Below are 20,216 nucleotides of genomic sequence, written 5' to 3'. Positions count from 1 at the left end.
CCGCTTCATTGGGCTCAGTGCCACTACGCCAAGTTAGGTCCAAGACCACCATGAGTGCTGCGGCAGCCACTTTGGTTGTTGAATCACCATCGACCTGTGATCTTGGCTCATCGCAAGAAAGTACCATCCAACCAACGCCGGGTGTAACTCAGCTGACGAATGTTCAACAACCACAGCCACAAACACAGGTGCAAGTAGTACAAGCGCAAGTACAGGGGCAAGGAGAGGCGCAAGTACAGGGGCAAGGAGAGGCGCAAGTACAGCCGCAAGGAGAGCCGCAATGAGAGGCGCATGGACAGGTGCATGGAGAGGTGCTACTAGAGGTTCATGGAGCGGCACAACTGCCTACAACGAAGAACAGCGTATCGCGCCCACTCGTATTCGGTGCGAATACGAGTGGGCTGTTCTTCGTAAAACGAAGTAGTACACCATTGGATTTATCATGATTCATGGGAACCATTGATCTTGTTTTTATGGATGGAATTGAACTCTAAATTGCAGGACTAGAATCTGAAAGAAAACAAATGTATCCCATACACTGGGGTTACACCTATCCCAGTTTAGAGTTAAAGATAAGAGCTCATGCATTTCATATCATATGATCGACAAGAAACTATATTATAAATATTTGGAATATCTTCCATCAACGCATGAGCAATATCGCCAAGGTTCCACGTGGATTCATAGATACTTGAAGACTAAAAACAACAAGCCTTGAAAAAGCCCTGCGGGCGAAACACGCGTCGGCTGCTGTCTTCTTCTTGTGATTTGTGAAATTAAAAACAGACTACGACCCATGAATATTTGTTTGGATTACTTACTCATTTCCTCTTGAGACCTTTTTTGGACTGAACTGCGTAGGGCACTTAGACTTTACAGACTGTTTGAAGCAATTTTTTCATTACTAATATTGGAAATAATGTAATGGTGTGCTAAGGTATTCTGTTCATATAAAGTTGGTTGTAGGTACCTGGAATATTTGTGGCCTTAACAATGTAAAAAAACAGGCCCTTTTCTCTAACATAGTCAATTCCATGCATGTCGATATACTTTGTATACAGGAGACACATATTCCATGGGGGAAGAGGGGATGTCTAAGGCTGTCTGGGTTCAAGTTGCTAGCCTGCTCTAAAACAGACTTCGATGATCTGAGGGGTTGCTATATACTCAAAGATTGGTGTAGCTCAGTGTAAAAGGACTCTGGGGGATAAAATGGGAAGGTGGGCTATAGCGGAATTGCGCATAGGTGGGAAATTATTCACAATCTGTAACTTATATGGCTCGAATCTAGATGACCCCGATATTTTTAAATACTTAGCTGTAGAATTAGCAACATGGCCTAGTCCGCTTTTTCTCTGTGGAGATATGAACATTAATATATCAAGTAATTTTGATCTTGCTGGTACACTCAATTATGTGGGGAGAAAACCAAAAGTGTTTCGAGCTCTCCAGGCTCTTATCCTGGAGCATGGCCTTGTAGATCTATGGCATCTTCATAAGAAAACAGAGGATGGTTTTACGTTCTACTCTATACCCCATAAGAAAAACGTTCGGTTAGATTATGTTTTTTTGTCCAAACAGGTGGCAGCTGTTAGTTTTATCTTTTGTTTGCCTCGGCTCCTTTCTGATCATAATCCACTTATTTCTGAATGCCCTTGGGCACGAACTAGGAAACCACCAAGAGATTGGACGTTTGAAAGAAAGTTATTATCTGATGAGGGGTACTGTTCGCACATCAAAAAATGGATTGTTCAGTTTCTAAATATCAACAGGGGCTCTGCCTCAGATCAAGCGGTTTGGGACACGCTGAAAGCAGGTCTTCGGGGTGAGACCAAAAGCTTCTCGTTCTATAGGTGAAATTTAGAACAAGCGCAGATGCGTACTGGTCTTAGAGAGCTTAGAGAGGCAGAAATAGAATTGACTGTAAATATAAAGGATGGAAATGATATTGATCCGTGTCTCCAAAGGGTAGCCATTCTTAAGGCTGGTCTACTGGAGTCTTTTGGACAGGATCTTGCATCAAAGTATTTACAGTATCGCACAGAGATGTTTGAGTTCGGGGAGAACTCGGGCGGGGTCCTTGCCAAGAGACTGCGTCAACGAAGCATTCAGAATCAGGTAGTTAAAATCCAAGACGAACAAGGAATAATACATGAATCGCAGGAAAAGATTAACAAGGTTTTTGTGGACTTTTATTCTCGTCTGTATCAAGAAGACACCTCTAGGTTAAATGTAGAGAGGGCTGCAGAAGACTTCTTAGCAGACCTTGAGACTGCCGTTATATCTCCCGAACAGGCTGAATTTCTAGCCTCCCCCATTCAATGGGAGGAGGTCGAGATTGCAGTTAAATCTCTGGCTAATGGAAAGGGCAGTGGCCCTGATGCAGTCCCATTAGAAGTTTATAAGATGTTTTTAGTTGAAATCGCCCAGGTCCTTCTTGATGTATTAAGAGCAGTCCAGAGGGGAATAGTCCCGGAATCTTGGTAAAATGCTACCATAGTCCTGTTTAAAAAAAAGGGCAAACCGGAGCTGCTACCATCATCATTTAGGCCTATCTCGCTAATCAACAGCGACTCGAAATGTATTAAAAAATAATGGCAGGCCGACTAGTGCAGGTAATTACACCGTTAGTCTCTATGCATCAGCATGGATTCATACCGGGCCGGGACACTGCTGACCATGTCAGACGTTCTATTGCATTACTGGACTGGACCCAGGTTACGAGCTCTCCCCTCGGGTTGATCCTGTTGGATGCAGAGAAGGCGTTCAACAGGGTCTCCTGGGGGTTTATGTGGGCTGTTTTGAAGTGGAAGGGATTCCCTAAGGATTTCATACAGGCGCTTAGTGTGATGTATCTTTGCCCGAGAGCTCAACTTCGCATTTCTGGCCAGCTGACCAGCGCCTTTCCTATTACTAGGGGCACACGACAGGGGTGTCCCTGCTCTCCCCTGTTATTTGCCCTATATATAGATCCCTTCCTCTCTAAAATTATTGATAATCAGAGCATAATACCTATAAGAGCAGGCAACTCGTCCTATAATCTGTTAGCGTATGCTGATGATATAGTTGTCTTTACATCAGACGTCACTTCTGCTTTCAGGGAACTTAAGGAATTGGTGGGGAACTTTGGGGCGATATCGGGATATAAGCTAAATGTCTCGAAGACCCAGGTGATTCAGACACCCGGTATGGTAACATCGGATGCTCCAGTAGTTCCAGTCGCTACGTATTTGGGAGTTCGTATATCTTCGACAGTTGATACCATTCCGGATCTAAATATTCTTCCGGTTATAGATGATGTCAACACTAAATTAGAGCGACTAGACAGCCTGCACCTATCTTTATATGGTCGTTGTAGTGTTCTCAAGATGCTAGTTCTTCCTAAGTTCTTATATTTGTTTAGGACCATCCATCTTCTGATCTCTCAAACAAGTCTAATTAAGGCAGATAGGGTTTGCCATAGATTTTTGTGGGGTTATAGGCGATCTCGTAGGGCTGCCAAATGGATGTGCCTCCCTCGTGACCGAGGGGGCTGGTCGGTTCCCAGTCTTGTTACATATTATTGGGTTACAATGCTTAAAGCAATGGGCGTGTTGATCTGTGGGGATAAACTGAATGTTCCCATATGTAATAATCCGACTATCTTTGAGATTGGATTGGGGTCTGCTGTAAAAGGGATTTTCCTGAAGGTCCTTGAACCCAGTTATTATAAGAGAACTTGCTTCAAAGTCTTGATAGCTGCATGGACTATTTGGCGATTGATTAGGAGGAAAATAGGTATACCCAATATAAATCTGTATGTGCCGTTTAAAGCCACTCGAATGTTTCCTAATATCTTTCAGGACCATGTTATGCACAGCTGGCAAATTAAAGGTATCAGTAGGCTGGGAGACTTGGTGGAGGATGGTGTCGTCCTAACTTACAGCGACATCATAGATAAATTTCAGCTATCTCCTCGTGATTTTTTTAAGTATTTACAAATCCAAAGCTTTATTCAAAAATGCTTAAAGAAAACACCTGGTATGCTGGAGACAGTGCCACTTATTGATTTAATCAAGAAGAGAAGTTGAATAGGGATATTGTACCAATAGATAGTCTCAACAGTTCCGGATGATATGACAGCTCAAAGTGTCAAGTGGGAATCGAAATTAGGAATTGCTGAGGTCTATTTATCTCTGGTGCTAGAACTTGCAAGGCAGGTTATTGTGTCGGGCTCACTTAAGACTCAAAGTTATATGGCAATGTTTGATTTATATTATACACCCGCTAAGATTGCAAAATGGGGTGCCATAAAGGAAAATGTTTGTGCTCATTGTGGGCTGTAGGCAGCCGACTCAATACATATTTTCTTTTCTTGTCAATCACTACGTGGCTTTCTGGATGATATCGAGTGCTTTATTAATAATACACTAAAGATAAGATGTATAATGACCCCGGCTCTTGTTATCTTCGGGGTAGGGGTTGAAAATACAATATCTGGCAGCTATGCTGCAAATGAGTCAGCCCTTATATTCATTGCTATGTCTCAGGTCCGGCTGTGCATAACCTCTCAGTGGCTTTCTCTGGAAGCTCCAACATTTGTACAGTGGCGCGCAAGATTATTAGCTATATATAGGCTAGAATTCTCTGTGTTCTCCCGTAAAGGGGGGAGGAGGCGTCAACTGGCAACCCGAATCTGGGCACCAGTGGCGGAATGGATTACATAAAGGAAAATGAATGTCTAGGCCACATATCTGAAATGTCTGTACTATTATTTTTATTCTGCCTCTGCATTGCTTTTTTCAGTCCTAATTTTCAGGAATGTTTTTGCTTATTGTTTTGATAACCTGTTTAACGATTGTATATTTTTATTCTGTATCTCTATAGCAATTATGCTGTATAAGTAGGAACCTCTGTTATTTATTTTTCTAGTCTCAATAAAAATTATAAAAAAACAACAAAAAAAAACAACACCAACACGATCTACAGCTTCCATCTTTTTTAGTCAGAAGGGCCGGCATGGACCTTCATCCAGCTTGACCTCAAGTAGTGGTGCTGTAAATGAACAACAGAAGCAAATTCAGCCACACCCATCCTCCACTTCATCTGGCATTGAAAGTCAAAGTAGCACCTCCACCACCTGCAGACATCACCAGTCTGCAGTTTGGGACTTCTTTACTGTTAGCGCAAAGGCGGAAAACGTGGTCATTTGTTCGATTTGTAAAGCATCCGTTAGTTGGGGTAAGCTTGGTACCAACTATGGTACCGGAGGCCAGAGAGGTCATCTCAAGTTACACCACCCTATCCAGTGGGAAGCACACATGAGGAAGATCGAGGAAGCCAAAAGAAAAAAAATCCAAATGTTTCCCTTGATATTGAATCTGATGATGACGAGAATCTGATTGTGCAGGGGGGAAGTGAAGAAGCGACAGACATTTTTTCTGGTACACCGAGTACCCCTGGCAGCAGCACTGCAGTGGTATCGCCCACACTCTCTACCCCTGCAACATCTATGAGGCACACTAAGAGTGTTGGAGAGACACCAATGCGAACAACTAAATCAATGGTCCTAACTGGTTTGAAGAGGTCATCATCATCATCATCACGCAAAATGATCCAGCCCACCATTAGTGGAATGATCTGGTCGGAGGCGCCATTTGAACGCAACCACCAAATGGTACATCTGTATAACGCGAAGCTGGCTAAAATGCTAGCGCTGGACCTTATCCCTTTTTCTTTCGTGGAAGGGGTGGGGTTTCTAGAATTAGTGGTAACAGTCTGCCCTAAATGGAAGGTTCCCAGCCGGTCCTATTTTGCCAGAGTTTCGGTTCCAGCACTACATCAAGATGTGCTGGAGACAGCTTTGTAGAAGAGTGCTGTTCACACTATCCACTTGACAACAGACATGTGGACCAGTTGCCAAGCCCTTGATTACATGTGCATCACTGCACACTGGGTCTCTTTTGCAGTGTCTTTTGCAGGGGTTAGAGACAAGTCAAGTGCAGTTGCTGACCTTGACACAGTTTTTCAAGCTTCTCATAAACATGCAACATTAGCCATGTTTGCCATGCAGAACAGTCATACTGCAAAAAACATTTTGGATGAGTTTAAAAGTAAGGTCTCTGAATGGCTGGAACCAAGAAATCGCATAGTTGGTTATGTTTCCACGGATAATGGCAGTAATATAGTTAGGGCCATGCAGGACGGTGAATATTTCAGAGTGCCGTGTTTGGCGCACTGAATAAACCTGGTTGTTCAAACTGAACCCCAAGTCAAGAAGTTACTGTCTATGTGCCGAAGAATCTGCAGACATTTCAGCCATTCTTTTAAGGCCCGGAAGCAGCTGAGGAGCATGCAACATGTACGTAAAGTGCCAGTCAAAGGACTCATCCAGGAGGTGGCAACACGTTGGAACTCAACCTTTTACATGCTTGAGCATCTGTTTGAGCAGTGCATGGTAATCAATGACTATATCTTTACAGTAGGTTCTACTATTAATGACTTGAGGCTAGAGTCGGAGGAATGGTAGCTAGTTAAAAGCCTGACAGACATGCTTCGTCCTTTTGAGGTCTTCACGCATGAAGTCAGCAGGGAGGACTGTTGTTTGAGCAAAGCTATCCCATTGTTGCACATACTAGAGCACCAACTGAAGGCGGTGTCTTCAACATTGAGAGATGATGGTGGAAAGCAAGCTGCATATCTGTTGGCGGAGAACTTATTAAGCCGCCTAGTTGCCAATTAATGGCTTCAAAAGATACATACAGAACAACATTACATTTGTGCCACTATTTTGGATCCACGGTACAAAAAGGCAGTGGCCAGCAAAGCCTTCATTCCTTTTGATGAGGCAGATGTTTCAAAGTACAAACATTGGATAGCTGTGTCAGCCAGACGGTTTGGAAAAGATCGGCAGAGAATTCAAGGAGCCGTCAGAAGTCCAACTAATTCAGCAGGCGATCCAGCGTCAAGTTCCACCTCTGAATCTGTGGCCGAAGGGAGTCACTTTCCTTCACAGCCGTTAACGACACCAGCAGCAACCCTATCATCATCCTCACCTGCACCAGGCCCAGCCATAATATTGTCGGAAGCGGATTGGCTAACTCATCAAGGGTTTGTTCGTTCCAGTGCTGAGAAGGCCACAGATGGTACGCAAAGTGGAGCAACCGTGGAGAACCTTGAGTTGATGGTGCAGGCCTATCTGGATGAGCCAACACAGGTCTTTGTTTATACGAACCCATTGCTGTATTGGTACAGGAAAATGGCTCTATGGCCACTGATCGCCAACCTGTCTCTAAATTATTTGTCTAGCCCACTCACAAGTGCGTCTTATGAACGTGTTTTCAGTGCTGCTGGAGCCATTGTAACTTCAAAAAGGTCCCGGCTCTCGGCCAAAAATGTGGAGAGGTTAACACTGATCAAGATGAATCAGCACTTGATACCACCAGATTACAAAGTATGTGAATGCACGCAGAGAGGACACCAACTTCGGTGACAGAAGTTCTTCTCTGTTACCTGACCTACTCTCATCTCAAATCATGGAGTTGGAGGACGAGCTCTACTTCCCTGACACCGAGCCCTGAAAATGACTTTCTTTTTTTCGTCCTTATTCACTTTTATTCCTGTGTGTCTTTCTTTGTTTTGCAACTTTTACCACAACAAAACTCTAATCACATAATCACAACAAGTTCATTAGCAGCACTGTCTTCATCTTATATTCCTTATTGATTTGAAGGTGCCGCAGTCTGCATTCCTGAGGTTCACAAGTTCACAACTCAATCATGCTCCTTTATACTCCTCCTCCTCCAGACTCCCCCTATCCATTTCCCTCAAGGCAGATGGCTGGATTACGACGAGTCCCCTCAAGTGGGACTGAAATTACTGACTGACTACATGCTTGCTGATAGCTGACAGAGTTACTTTTGATATTGACAGGAGAGGCTGCCCTGTGGGCCCTCACTTTCCGAAGAAGATGCGGACAAAAATTAGAACAGGTAATGAATAATTGAGAAGATGGCATGCACTGGACAGCAATGCATGGGACTCTTTACGCTGTTTTTGTAGATTTGAAATCAGCTTTTGATTTAGTTCCTCGTTCTAAACTTTGGAGGGTACTTGCCGAAGCTGGGTTGGCCCCAGAATTGCTAACGCTTCATGTCCGCTTGCATGAGAACAATTATGCTAGAATCAGGTGGGGGCTCAGGGTGAGGTGACGGACACTTTCCCTGTCGAACGTGGGGTCCGCCAGGGGTGTGTTCTGGTACCCACACTGTTTTCTATATACATCAATGGCATTGTAGACCATCTAAGCCGTTCACCCACTGATGCTCCTGTTCTAGCAGGGGCACGCGTGCCAGTCCTCATGTTTGCGGACGACACGCTGATAGTTTCTCGAACTCCGAGTGGGCTCCAGAAGGCAGTTAACGCTTTCGGTGAGTTCTGTGAAAGACGTGGACTTGAGATAAACACCTCCAAAACCAAGTTCATGTGTTTGAACCAGTGGAACACATTTAAAGGTTCAATTAATTTTAGTGGTACTCCATTGGAACAGGTTGAGGCCTTCACGTATCTAGGAGTATCCCTCCAGTGTAATATGAGTTGAAAAAATCATATTGATATGGCTGTTTTAAAATTCCACCAGCTGGCGGGTGTAGTGGCACTTAAATATAAAGCTTCATTGACTGAGCCAATCACCCCTGCTTTAGAAATTTATAATATGAAGGTGATTAGTACCTCTTTGTACGGCTCGGAACTATGGGGATTCTCCAATTTGAAACAACTAAAATTGGCGGAGATCAGGTTTCTACGCCGTCTTGTTGGGGTTCCCCAAAGTACCCCTACCGTCCCACTGGTATATGACCTGGGCAGGAAGAACATTAAGGATTTGGCACGGCTGTGACCCTTATTATACTGGAGACGCATCATGACTACCCCTGAACTAGCTCATTATGCTATTGCCCTGAAGGACATCATCAAGGCAGATCGTTTTCATTCGATCCCGTGGTTAAAGGAAATTAGGGGTATACTAATTAAGTTGGAACTAGATCACTTATGGAACACTCCCAATGCCTTAAGCTTTCCATCAAAGGCAACACTGAAAAAAATGTATTGGGAAATGGTATGGTCAACTGCTTATTGCACTGGATCCAACACTAATTTAACAGGACGTTTCCTGGATATCAAACCTTTACCATCTTGTGAGCCTTAATGGGACATTATTGAAAGGCCGTTCAATAGAAAATTGTATTTTCAACTCAGAACTGGGACCCTTCCTTTAAAGGCATTTATCCACAAATGGTCAGCTAATCAGGAGGATGACAAATGGCATCACTGTAAAGACTTGATTGAAAACACTGCCCATCTACTGTTTGTTTGTCCCCTTTATGTAAGTCCACGACGGAAGTGGATAAAACCTGTGTGTTTAAACTTAGGTTCACATAGGTACAAAGAGGCGTTAAGAGTGCTGGAATCAGATTGTACACCCTGCGTGGCGATTGCCGTTGCAAAATTCTTAGGGTGGGCATGGACTATACGCACCCGCACTTTACAACAGTTAGATACTGCCCGATGAATTAACCCACACCGCTTAATGTAGATCAACTTTTAAAATTCATGTTTTATTGGACTACTTTTTATCATGTACAAATTGTCTTTTTATCTGGAACATGACAGCACCATGGTTTAATGAGTTTTTAAAAATAATGAATTTAACTTTGTAGTATTTATTGTGTAGTGTTAGGATGTATAATCGCTTTTATGACATGCTGTCGAATAAAGCTTTGAAATTTGATTTGCAATGCATGTCTTTGGGGAGCTGTTTGGGGGGCTTCCAGGTTTTTGTGGGTGGGTTTTGGGGTCTGGGAGCTTTGCTGGCACAGTCTAATGTTGATTGCATTTGTTTTTCAGGAAATCCATGGTGGAAAAGAGGAGTTAGGGCCTAGCTGCACAGCGTATTTGGATTGAATTGAAGGTAGTAGGCCCATTTTTGCTTTTTGCCTGTTTGGGGGTGTTCTGCTTTTTTGCGGGTGGCTGCAGGGGTCTGGGGGCATAGCTCGGAAGGTCTTTTGGACCAAATCCATGGTGAAATTTTTTTGCGATTTTGCTCACTTGCTTGTGTTTGGGGTGCTGTTTGGGGGGTTCCTGGTGTTTGTAGGTGGGTTCCCGGGTCTTGGAGCAATGCTGGGTATGGATACTTTTGGTTGCAAGAGGTTTGAAGCAAATCCAGGGTGGCAAAGGGGAGTTAGGGCCTAGCTGCAGAGCCCGTGTGGAATGATTTTGGAAATTACCCTAAAAATGTTTGTCCCCATTTTTGTAGTTTTGCTTTTTGGCTGTTTGGGGGTCTTCTAACTGTTTTCGCCTGGGTTTGATGGGTCTGGGGGAATTGCTGGGAAGGTCTAATACCGGATAAAAGTGGTTTGGAGAAAATCAGAGGTGAAAACGTTTTTCAATTTTCAGGCATTTCGCTCACCTTTCCTGGTGTTTGTGGGTGGGTTTTGGGGTCTTGGAGCAACGCTGGATATGGGTAGTTTTGATTGCAAGTGGTTTGAAGAAAATCCATGGTGGCAAAGTGGAGTTAGGGCCTAGCTGCAGAGTGCGCATGGAGTGATTTTGGAAATTTACCAAAAAATGTCTAAGTCCCCATTTTTGTAGTTTTGCTTTTTGGCTGTTTAGGGGTCTTCTACTTGTTTTCGCCTGGGTTGACGGGTCTGGGGGCATTGCTTGGAAGGTCTGATACCGGTTAAAAGTGTTTTGGATAAAATCGGAGTTGAAAACGTTTTTGCATTTTTTGCTCACTTGCTTGTCTTTGGGGTGCTGTTTGAGGGGGTTCCTGGTGTTTGGGTGTAGGTTTTGGGGTCTGGGAGCAATGCTGGCACAGTCTAATGTTGATTGCATTTGTTTTTCAGGAAATCCATGGTGGGAAAAGTGGAGTTATGACCTAGCTGCACAGCGCGTTTGGACAGAATTGAAAGAAGGCCAAAAATATTCGAAGTATGAGATTTTCCATTTTTGCTTTTTGCCTGTTTGTGGGTGTTCTGCTTTTTTGCGGGTGGGTTGGCGGGTCTTGGGGCATTGCTGGGAAGGTCTAAGACCGGATGAAAGTGGTTTGGATAAAATCGGAGGTGAAAAAGTTTTTCCTTTTTCAGGAATTTCGCTCACTTTAGCGTTTTCGTGGCGCTCTTTGGGGGGGTTCCCGGTGTTTGTGGGTGAGTTTTGGGGTCTTGGAGCAACGCTGGGTATGGGTAGTTTTTATTGCAAGTGGTTTGAAGAAAATACATATTGGCAAAGGGGAGTTAGGAACTAGCTGCAGAGCGTGTGTGGAGTGATTTCCGAAATTTCCCTAAAAATTTGTCTCCATTTTTGTAGTTTTGCTTTTTCACTGTTTGGGAGTCTTCTACTTGTTTTCACCTGGGTTGATGGCTCTGTGGGCATTGCTTGGAAGGTCTAATACCGGTTAAAAGTGTTTTCGATAAAATCGGAGGTGAAAACGTTTTTGCTCACTTGCTTGTCTTTGGGGTGCTGTTTGGGGGGGTTCCTGGTGTTTGGGTGTGGGTTTTGGGGTCTGGGAGCACTGGTGGCACAGTCTAATATTGATTGCATTTGTTTTTCAGGAAATCCATGGTGGAAAAGTGGAGTTATGACCTAGCTGCACAGCGCGTTTGGACAGAATTGAAAGAAGGCCGAAAATATTCTAAGTATGAGGTTTTCCATTTTAGCTTTTTGCCTGTTTGGGAGTGTTCTGCTTTTTTGCGGGTGGTTTGGCGGGTCTTGGGGCATTACTGGGAAGGTCTAGTACCGGATAAAAGTGGTTTGGAGAAAATCCATGCTGAAAAGCGTTTTGGCACTTTTTGGAACTTAGGGCTCGTTAGGATTAGCAGCAGTATTGCATGTGTTTGGGGGTGTTCTAGATTTTTGCAACTGGGTTCTGGGGTCTTAGAGCACTCTTGTAAATGTGTAATTTTGGTTGCAAGTGGTTTGAAGAAAATCCATGGTGGGAAAGGGGGGGTTTGGCCTAGTTAAAGAAAGCGTTTGCCACTATTCTGAACTTAGGGCTTGTTAGGGTTAGCAGTATTGTATTGCATGTGTTTGGACGGGGGTTCTAGATTTTTGCGACCGGGTGGGGTCTTGGAAAACTTGTTGGAATGCCTAATTTTGATGGCAAGTGGTTTGAAGATAATCCATGGTGGGAAAGGGGGGTTTTGGGCATTCTTTCTGAGTGCGTTTTGGCACGATTTGAAATTAGGCCTCTGCGAGGTAGCAGCAGTATTCTGCAAATTTTTGGGAGGGAGGGTAATATGGGGTGTTCTAGATTTTGGGTATTGTCATCTCTGAAAGTGACAGTATAATTTTTGCACTACACAGCGTGCCTTATATATTTTTTTCTCTGAGGTGTCTTTACAGGCAAAATTACAGGCAAACTTTTACCCTGTATTCGATGTACTACTCAGGCATACAATTAGCGATCCGCAAATTTGCATCAGGCAGGCAGTGGACAGTGTGTCTGGTCACCAAGATTGATTGACGGAGCATCCGATGGAATGAAAGAGTACCGCGAATAAGAGGAATGGCTGGATGCATCAACTTCACCAATTCAACGGGACAACTACAAAAAACAGTCACAGTATCCAAAATTCTCCTTATCTTTTAAATGATATTCTTGGGAACTTGAACTTACTTCTACAAGTGTGACTCTGTGCGTTTGATCTCTGCTTCAAATTCATCCCTCCAGCTATTTGATACGTCTTTGCTATGTTTAACACTAATTTAATGTTCTAAGTGTTTATTCTCTCTGAGGGCAGAGAGGCAAGTGAAATTGCGTAATGACTGCAGCCCTGTACTGTCAACTTGTTTCTTCGTAGTTACTCGTAAGTTGCAGTAATTAGTAGTACTACTTTTCAGTAATCTAACCATCCATTAAGTACTAGTGGCATGCAGTAGTGCACTTCCTTTATGTCCCTTTAAAGATTCATCAATATCTTCTAATCCAAAGATTTGTTTCTCTTCATTTGTTGTTTGACTGTCCATACCGTGTTTTTTTTCCTCTTGACCAAACTTTCCCAAAAACCCCCATTCCCATCCAATTTTCAAACCCTAACCCTCTTCCCCCTGGCTGTGTGGTATTTCATTGAGGTGTGACTGACAACAACAATAAATTCCACACACTTGCTGGGGAGGATAAGGTCAAAGCAACCAGAAGTTCATGTGCGCCATCGTGAATTGATAAGAACATCCTCCTCCTACACGACGTGAACAATCAAATGCTTAATGCTTACCTTACGTTGGCACTGCTTAGGCTACAATTTAGGGCACTGTTCTGTACCGTACTATCTATTGTACTGTTTCTAATGCTACGCTCAGGCCACTCAATGTTTAATTTCCTCTTTTTTTCCTATGGTGATACTACCAGTGTGTACCACTACTGCTACCAGCACAACAATGATATTGCATCCGTCGAGGATTCAATTCAACAACCAACCTTAATCACCATTTGCAATGCAGCCAGCCCTGGGGCTACCCCGATTCTCAAACACAAATCACAGGTAAGATAAGCATATTGGAGAGGTAGTAGAATAATGGGCTAGGAGGACTAAGTTCGGAGGAGAGCAGAGACTGACTGTACTACTAGTAAAGTAATGTAGTAGGGCTACTAAATTTACTAACTCGGTTACTTGCATTTTGGTAGATTTCAGGACTAGAGGTTTCATTCATGCTGGTAAGTTTGAAGAAAACAAACGTCCAGTAACCACCGCCAACCCCCACACAAAATAATATATGAACGCGTATACAGTGTTTTTTGTAAGAAAAATAATTATTAAGAAATATTACTTCGTGTTGTTTTCAGCACAACAATAAGATAAATTACCCGAACTCACCCCCCCTCCCTAACCCAACCAAAGTCAAAAAGTCCCAAAGTCCCCTTTCCCAAACACCCAATTCTCACCCCCCCCAACAGTCTTTAAAAAAGGGGCAAGGGACAGTCACTTCCTCCGGTGGCGTAGTTTGGCAAGCTGTTGCTGCATGTCCCGCTGCTCTTTGCGGAGGTCCTGGAGCTGGCGCTGGTGTTTTTCGCACAACCGCTCCAGGTAGTCCACTTGCTTTCGGAGGCGACGCACACGTACCATCCAGGCTCTGGGAGGTCAGCTGTTGTTTTTGCTGCTGTGCGGCGGCGGCGGGAGGCTGTCGGGCCACGCCTCCGTTTGGCTGGAGTCTTGTGGCTGGGGACCCGGGGGCAGTGGAGGAGGATGAACTGGTGGTTGTTGTAGTGTCCTGACTGTCCTCATGCTCCCGAGCCCACAACCCGCAATACTCTACACAAATAGCCTCCAGCTTACGGGCCCTGGCCCGGACAGCCATCTCCTTACGGGTGAGCTTTTTTGGAGTAGCATCTATGAAGAAAGAAAGAAAGAAAAATACTGCAGCCAATAGTCTTTAACAGAAAGTCAAAATCATTCAACAGAAAGTTGATACTCAGTAACACCAGCATCAGTAACACCAAAAAGTAGCAAACACAGCATAACATTTTGAAGTTAACAGACCAGGTTTTTTTTGATTGTCGATCCACAACTGGCGTCTCCCGTGTGTGACGTTATTTATAATTTCTACCCACTATTTTGAGGGTGCCCTAGATAGGAGGAAGAACCTAAACCTCCAATTAGGACCAAGATCCAAACATAATTGATACAACAGGTATCTGTGCACACGTCGCCTTTTACAGAGTAAATGCTGTAGGTAATCAAACGATTCAGAAAAGGGGGTGGTGATGAACAGAGTGTCTGAATTAAGCAGACCACTCTTATCCATTCCAAAGATCAGGGCTTGATCCATCACCGTTTTTTAGCTCACTGCACCATCCCAGCTCAGAACATGGCTACATGCAAATTAGTCTGTTCCTGTCCCAGCGCATGATGGGAACAGGGCAAACCAAAATACCAAGCCAATTCTTATACTGGGAAGGAAACAAGCTTCCGGGGACCGGTTTCTGGCATTTCAGCCGTCGTCGGCCCGGCTTGATTGAATGCTTATGGTGCAGTGAGCAAGGGACTCATGTCTGAGTATACCCTGCCACACCTATAGTGGCCAAAAACGATTCAGAAAAGGGGGTGGTGATGAACAAAGTGTCTGAATTAAGCAGACCACTCTTACCCAGTCCAAAGATCAGGGCTTGATCCATCACCATTTTTTAGCTCACTGCACCATCCCAGCTCAGAACCTGGCCACATGCAAATTAGTCTGTTCCTGTCCCAGTGCATGATGGGAACAGGGCAAACCAAACTACCAAGCCAATTCTTATACTGGGAAGGAAACAAGCTTCCGGGGACCGGTTTCTGGCATTTCAGCCATTGTCGGCCCGGCTTGATTGAATCCTGATGGTGCAGTGAGCAAGGGACTCTTGTCTGAGTATACCCTGCCACATCTATAGTGGCCAAAAACGATTCAGAAAAGGGGGTGGTGATGAACAGAGTGTCTGAATTAAGCAGACCACTCTTACCCAGTCCAAAGATCAGGACTTGATCCATCACCGTTTTTTAGCTCACTGCACCATCCCAGCTCAGAATCTGGCTACATGCAAATTAGTCTGTTCCTGTCCCAGTGCATGATGGGAACAGGGCAAACCAAACTACCAAGCCAATTCTTATACTGGGAAGGAAACAAGCTTCCGGGGACCGGTTTCTGGCATTTCAGCCGTCGTCGGCCCGGCTTGATTGAATCCTGATGGTGCAGTGAGCAAGGGACTCATGTCTGAGTATACCCTGCCACACCTATAATGGCCAAAAACGATTCAGAAAAGGGGGTGTTGATGGACAGAGTATCTGAATTAAGCAGAACACTCCTACCCAGTTCAAAGATCAGGGCTTGATCCATCACCGTTTTTTAGCTCACTGCACCATCCCAGCTCAGAACCTTGCTACATGCAAATTAGTCTGTCCCTGGCCCAGTGCATCATGGGAACAGAGCAGACCAAACTACCAAGCCAATTCTTATACTGGGAAGGAAACAAGCTTCCGGGGACCGGTTTCTGGCCTTTCAGCCGTCTTTGGCCCGGCTTGCTTGAATCCTGATGGTGCAGTGAGCAAGGGACTCACATCTGAGTATACCCTTGCACGCTTATGGTGGACAAAACAATTCAGAAAAGGGGGTGGTGATGGACAGAGTATCTGAATTAAGCAGAACACTCCTACCCAGTCCAAAGACCAGGGCTTGATCCATCACCGTTTTTTAGCTCACTGCACCATCCCAGCTCAGAACCTGGCTACATGCACATTAGTCTGTCCCTGGCCCAGTGCATCATGGGAACAGGGCAGACCAAACTACCAAGCCAATTCTTATACTGGGAAGGAAACAAGCTTCCGGGGACCGGTTACTGGCATTTCAGGCGTCTTCGGCCCGGCTTGCTTGAATCCTGATGGTGCAGTGAGCAAGGAACTCACATCTGAGTATACCCTTCCACGCTTATGGTGGACAAAACGATTCAGAAAAGGGGGTGGTGATGGACAGAGTATCTGAATTAAGCAGAACAATCCTACCCAGTCCAAAGATCAGGGCTTGATTCATCACCGTTTTTTAGCTCACTGCACCATCCCAGCTCAGAACCTGGCTACATGCAAATTAGTCTGTCCCTGGCCCAGTGCATCATGGGAACATGGCAGACCAAACTACCAAGCCAATTCTTATACTGGGAAGGAAACAAGCTTCCGGGGACCGGTTTCTGGCATTTCAGCCGTCTTCGGCCGGGCTTGCTTTAATCCTGATGGTGCAGTGAGCAAGGGACTCACATCTGAGTATACCCTTCCACGCTTATGGTGGACAAAACGATTCAGAAAAGGGGGTGGTGATGGACAGGGTATCTGAATTAAGCAGAACACTCCTACCCAGTCAAAAGATCAGGGCTTGATCCATCGCCGTTTTTTAGCTCACTGCACCATCCCAGCTAAGAACCTGGCTACATGCAAATTAGTCTGTCCCTGGCCCAGTGCATCATGGGAACAGGGCAGACCAAACTACCAAGCCAATTCTTATACTGGGAAGGAAACAAGCTTCCTGGGACCGGTTTCTGGAATTTCAGCCGTCTTCGGCCCGGCTTGCTAGAATCCCGATGGTGCAGTGAGCAAGGGACTCACATCTGAGTAAACCCTTCCACGCTTATGGTGGACAAAACGATTCAGAAAAGGGGGTGGTGATGGACAGAGTATCTGAATTAAGCAGAACACTCCTACCCAGTCCAAAGATCAGGGCTTCATCCATCCCTGTTTTTTAGCTCACTGCACCATCCCTGCTCAGAACCTGGCTACATGCAAAGTAATCTGTCCCTGGCCCAGTGCATCATGGGAACAGAGCAGATCAAACTACCAAGCCAATTCTTATACTGGGAAGGAAACAAGCTTCCGTGGACCGGTTTCTGGCATTTCAGCCGTCGTCGGCCCGGCTTGATTGAATCCTGATGGTGCAGTGAGCAAGGGACTCATGTCTGAGTATACCCTGCCACACCTATAGTGGCCAAAAACGATTCAGAAAAGGGGGTGGTGATAAACGGAGTGTCTGAATTAAGCAGACCACTCTTACCCAGTCCAAAGATCAGGGCTTGATCCATCACCATTTTTTAGCTCACTGCACCATCCCAGCTCAGAACCTGGCCACATGCAAATTAGTCTGTTCCTGTCCCAGTGCATGATGGGAACAGGGCAAACCAAACTACCAAGCCAATTCTTATACTGGGAAGGAAACAAGCTTCCGGGGACCGGTTTCTGGCATTTCAGCCATTGTCGGCCCGGCTTGATTGAATCCTGATGGTGCAGTGAGCAAGGGACTCTTGTCTGAGTATACCCTGCCACATCTATAGTGGCCAAAAACGATTCAGAAAAGGGGGTGGTGATGAACAGAGTGTCTGAATTAAGCTGACCACTCTTACCCAGTCCAAAGATCAGGACTTGATCCATCACCATTTTTAGCTCACTGCACCATCCCAGCTCAGAATCTGGCTACATGCAAATTAATCTGTTCCTGTCCCAGTGCATGATGGGAACAGGGCAAACCAAACTACCAAGCCAATTCTTATACTGGGAAGGAAACAAGCTTCCGGGGACCAGTTTCTGGCATTTCAGCCGTCGTCGGCCCGGCTTGATTGAATCCTGATGGTGCAGTGAGCAAGGGACTCATGTCTGAGTATACCCTGCCACACCTATAATGGCCAAAAACGATTCAGAAAAGGGGGTGTTGATGGACAGAGTATCTGAATTAAGCAGAACACTCCTACCCAGTTCAAAGATCAGGGCTTGATCCATCACCGTTTTTTAGCTCACTGCACCATCCCAGCTCAGAACCTGGCTACATGCAAATTAGTCTGTCCCTGGCCCAGTGCATCATGGGAACAGAGCAGACCAAACTACCAAGCCAATTCTTATACTGGGAAGGAAACAAGCTTCCGGGGACCGGTTTCTGGCATTTCAGCCGTCTTCGGCCCGGCTTGCTTGAATCCTGATGGTGCAGTGAGCAAGGGACTCAAATCTGAGTATACCCTTCCACGCTTATGGTGGACAAAACGATTCAGAAAAGGGGGTTGGGAGGGACAGAGTATCTGAATTAAGCAGAACACTCCTACCCAGTCCAAAGATCAGGGCTTGATACATCACCGTTTTTTAGCTCACTGCACCATCCCAGCTCAGAATCTGGCTACATGCAAATTAGTCTGTCCCTGGCCCAGTGCATCATGGGAACAGGGCAGACCAAACTACCAAGCCAATTCTTATACTGGGAAGGAAACAAGCTTCCGGGGACCGGTTTCTGGCATTTCAGCCGTCTTCGGCCCGGCTTGCTTGAATCCTGATGGTGCAGTGAGCAAGGGACTCACATCTGAGTATACCCTTCCATGCTTATGGTGGACAAAACGATTCAGAAAAGGGGGTGGTGATGGACAGAGTATCTGAATTAAGCAGACCACTCCTACCCAGTCCAAAGATCAGGGCTTGAATTATCACCGTTTTTTAGCTCACTGCACCATCCCAGCTCAGAACCTGGCTACATGCAAATTAGTCTGTCCCTGGCCCAGTGCATCATGGGAACAGGGCAGACCAAACTACCAAGCCAATTCTTATACTGGGAAGGAAACAAGTTTCCGGGGACCGGTTTCTGGCATTTCAGCCGTCTTCGGCCCGGCTTGCTTGAATCCTGATGGTGCAGTGAGCAAGGGACTCACATCTGAGTATACCCTTCCACGCTTATGGTGGACAAAACGATTCAGAAAAGGGGGTGGTGATGGACAGAGTATCTGAATTAAGCAGAACACTCCTACCCAGTGCAAAGATCAGGGCTTGATCCATCACCGTTTTTTAACTCACTGCACCATCCCAGCTCAGAACCTGGCTACATGCAAATTAGTCTGTCCCAGGCCCAGTGCATCATGGGAACAGGGCAGACCAAACTACCAAGCCAATTCTTATACTGGGAAGGAAACAAGCTTCCGGGGACCGGTTTCTGGCATTTCTGCCCGCTTTCAGGACTGTAAGCGGGCAGAGAGACAATGGAGAGTGGCATATGATGACTCGATGAAAGAGGTCTATCATATCAAGAGATGCATCTATCATAATAGAATCCGTATTGAGAAAGCTACACACTATGCAGACAGAATCCAGAGAGCAGAGAATTCCACCAAGGAACTGTTTAGTATATATAAGTCTCTAGCCACCCCTAAAACTGCGAATCTAGATAAAGATCTCTCAGTAGCAGCATGCAACCGCATCGCTACTTATTTTGGAGATAAAGTATCTAAAATCTATGCTGCTTTCCCCGAAATGCCTCATGCAGCGGAAGAGCCAATAGACCTAGCAGCAGAGGAAGACGATCGTAACCAGTTACTTAACTTTATCACCCCTTCACCGGAAGAGCTAATTAAAATCTGTAGGTCTGTTAAATCTGGTTCCCCTCGAGATCCCGCACCCCCTAAAAGATTGAGTGACAGCTTGGAGACCTTGGAACCCTACATCAGGCATGTGCTAGATGTCTCCTTCCGATCCAGTTTAATACCTGAGGATTGGAAACAGGCTGTGGTGCTTCCCCTCCGCAAGAAGCCCAACATTAGCTTCGAGAATTTGGACAATTTGCGCCCCATCTCCTTGCTGCCTTATCTCTCCAAGGTAGCGGAGAAGGTGGCAAATAAACAGCTAATGACATATGTTGAGGAAGGCAACCATCTTCATCCTACCCAATTTGGGTTTCGGCCCCGTCATTCGACGGAGTCCGCCCTTCTG

Source organism: Lissotriton vulgaris, chromosome 4_1 (genome assembly GCF_964263255.1).
Source record: "Lissotriton vulgaris chromosome 4_1, aLisVul1.2, whole genome shotgun sequence".
Classification (NCBI taxonomy): Eukaryota; Metazoa; Chordata; class Amphibia; order Caudata; family Salamandridae; genus Lissotriton; species Lissotriton vulgaris.
The sequence above is the reverse complement of the archived record's forward strand: the minus strand, read 5'-3'. Positions refer to the sequence as shown.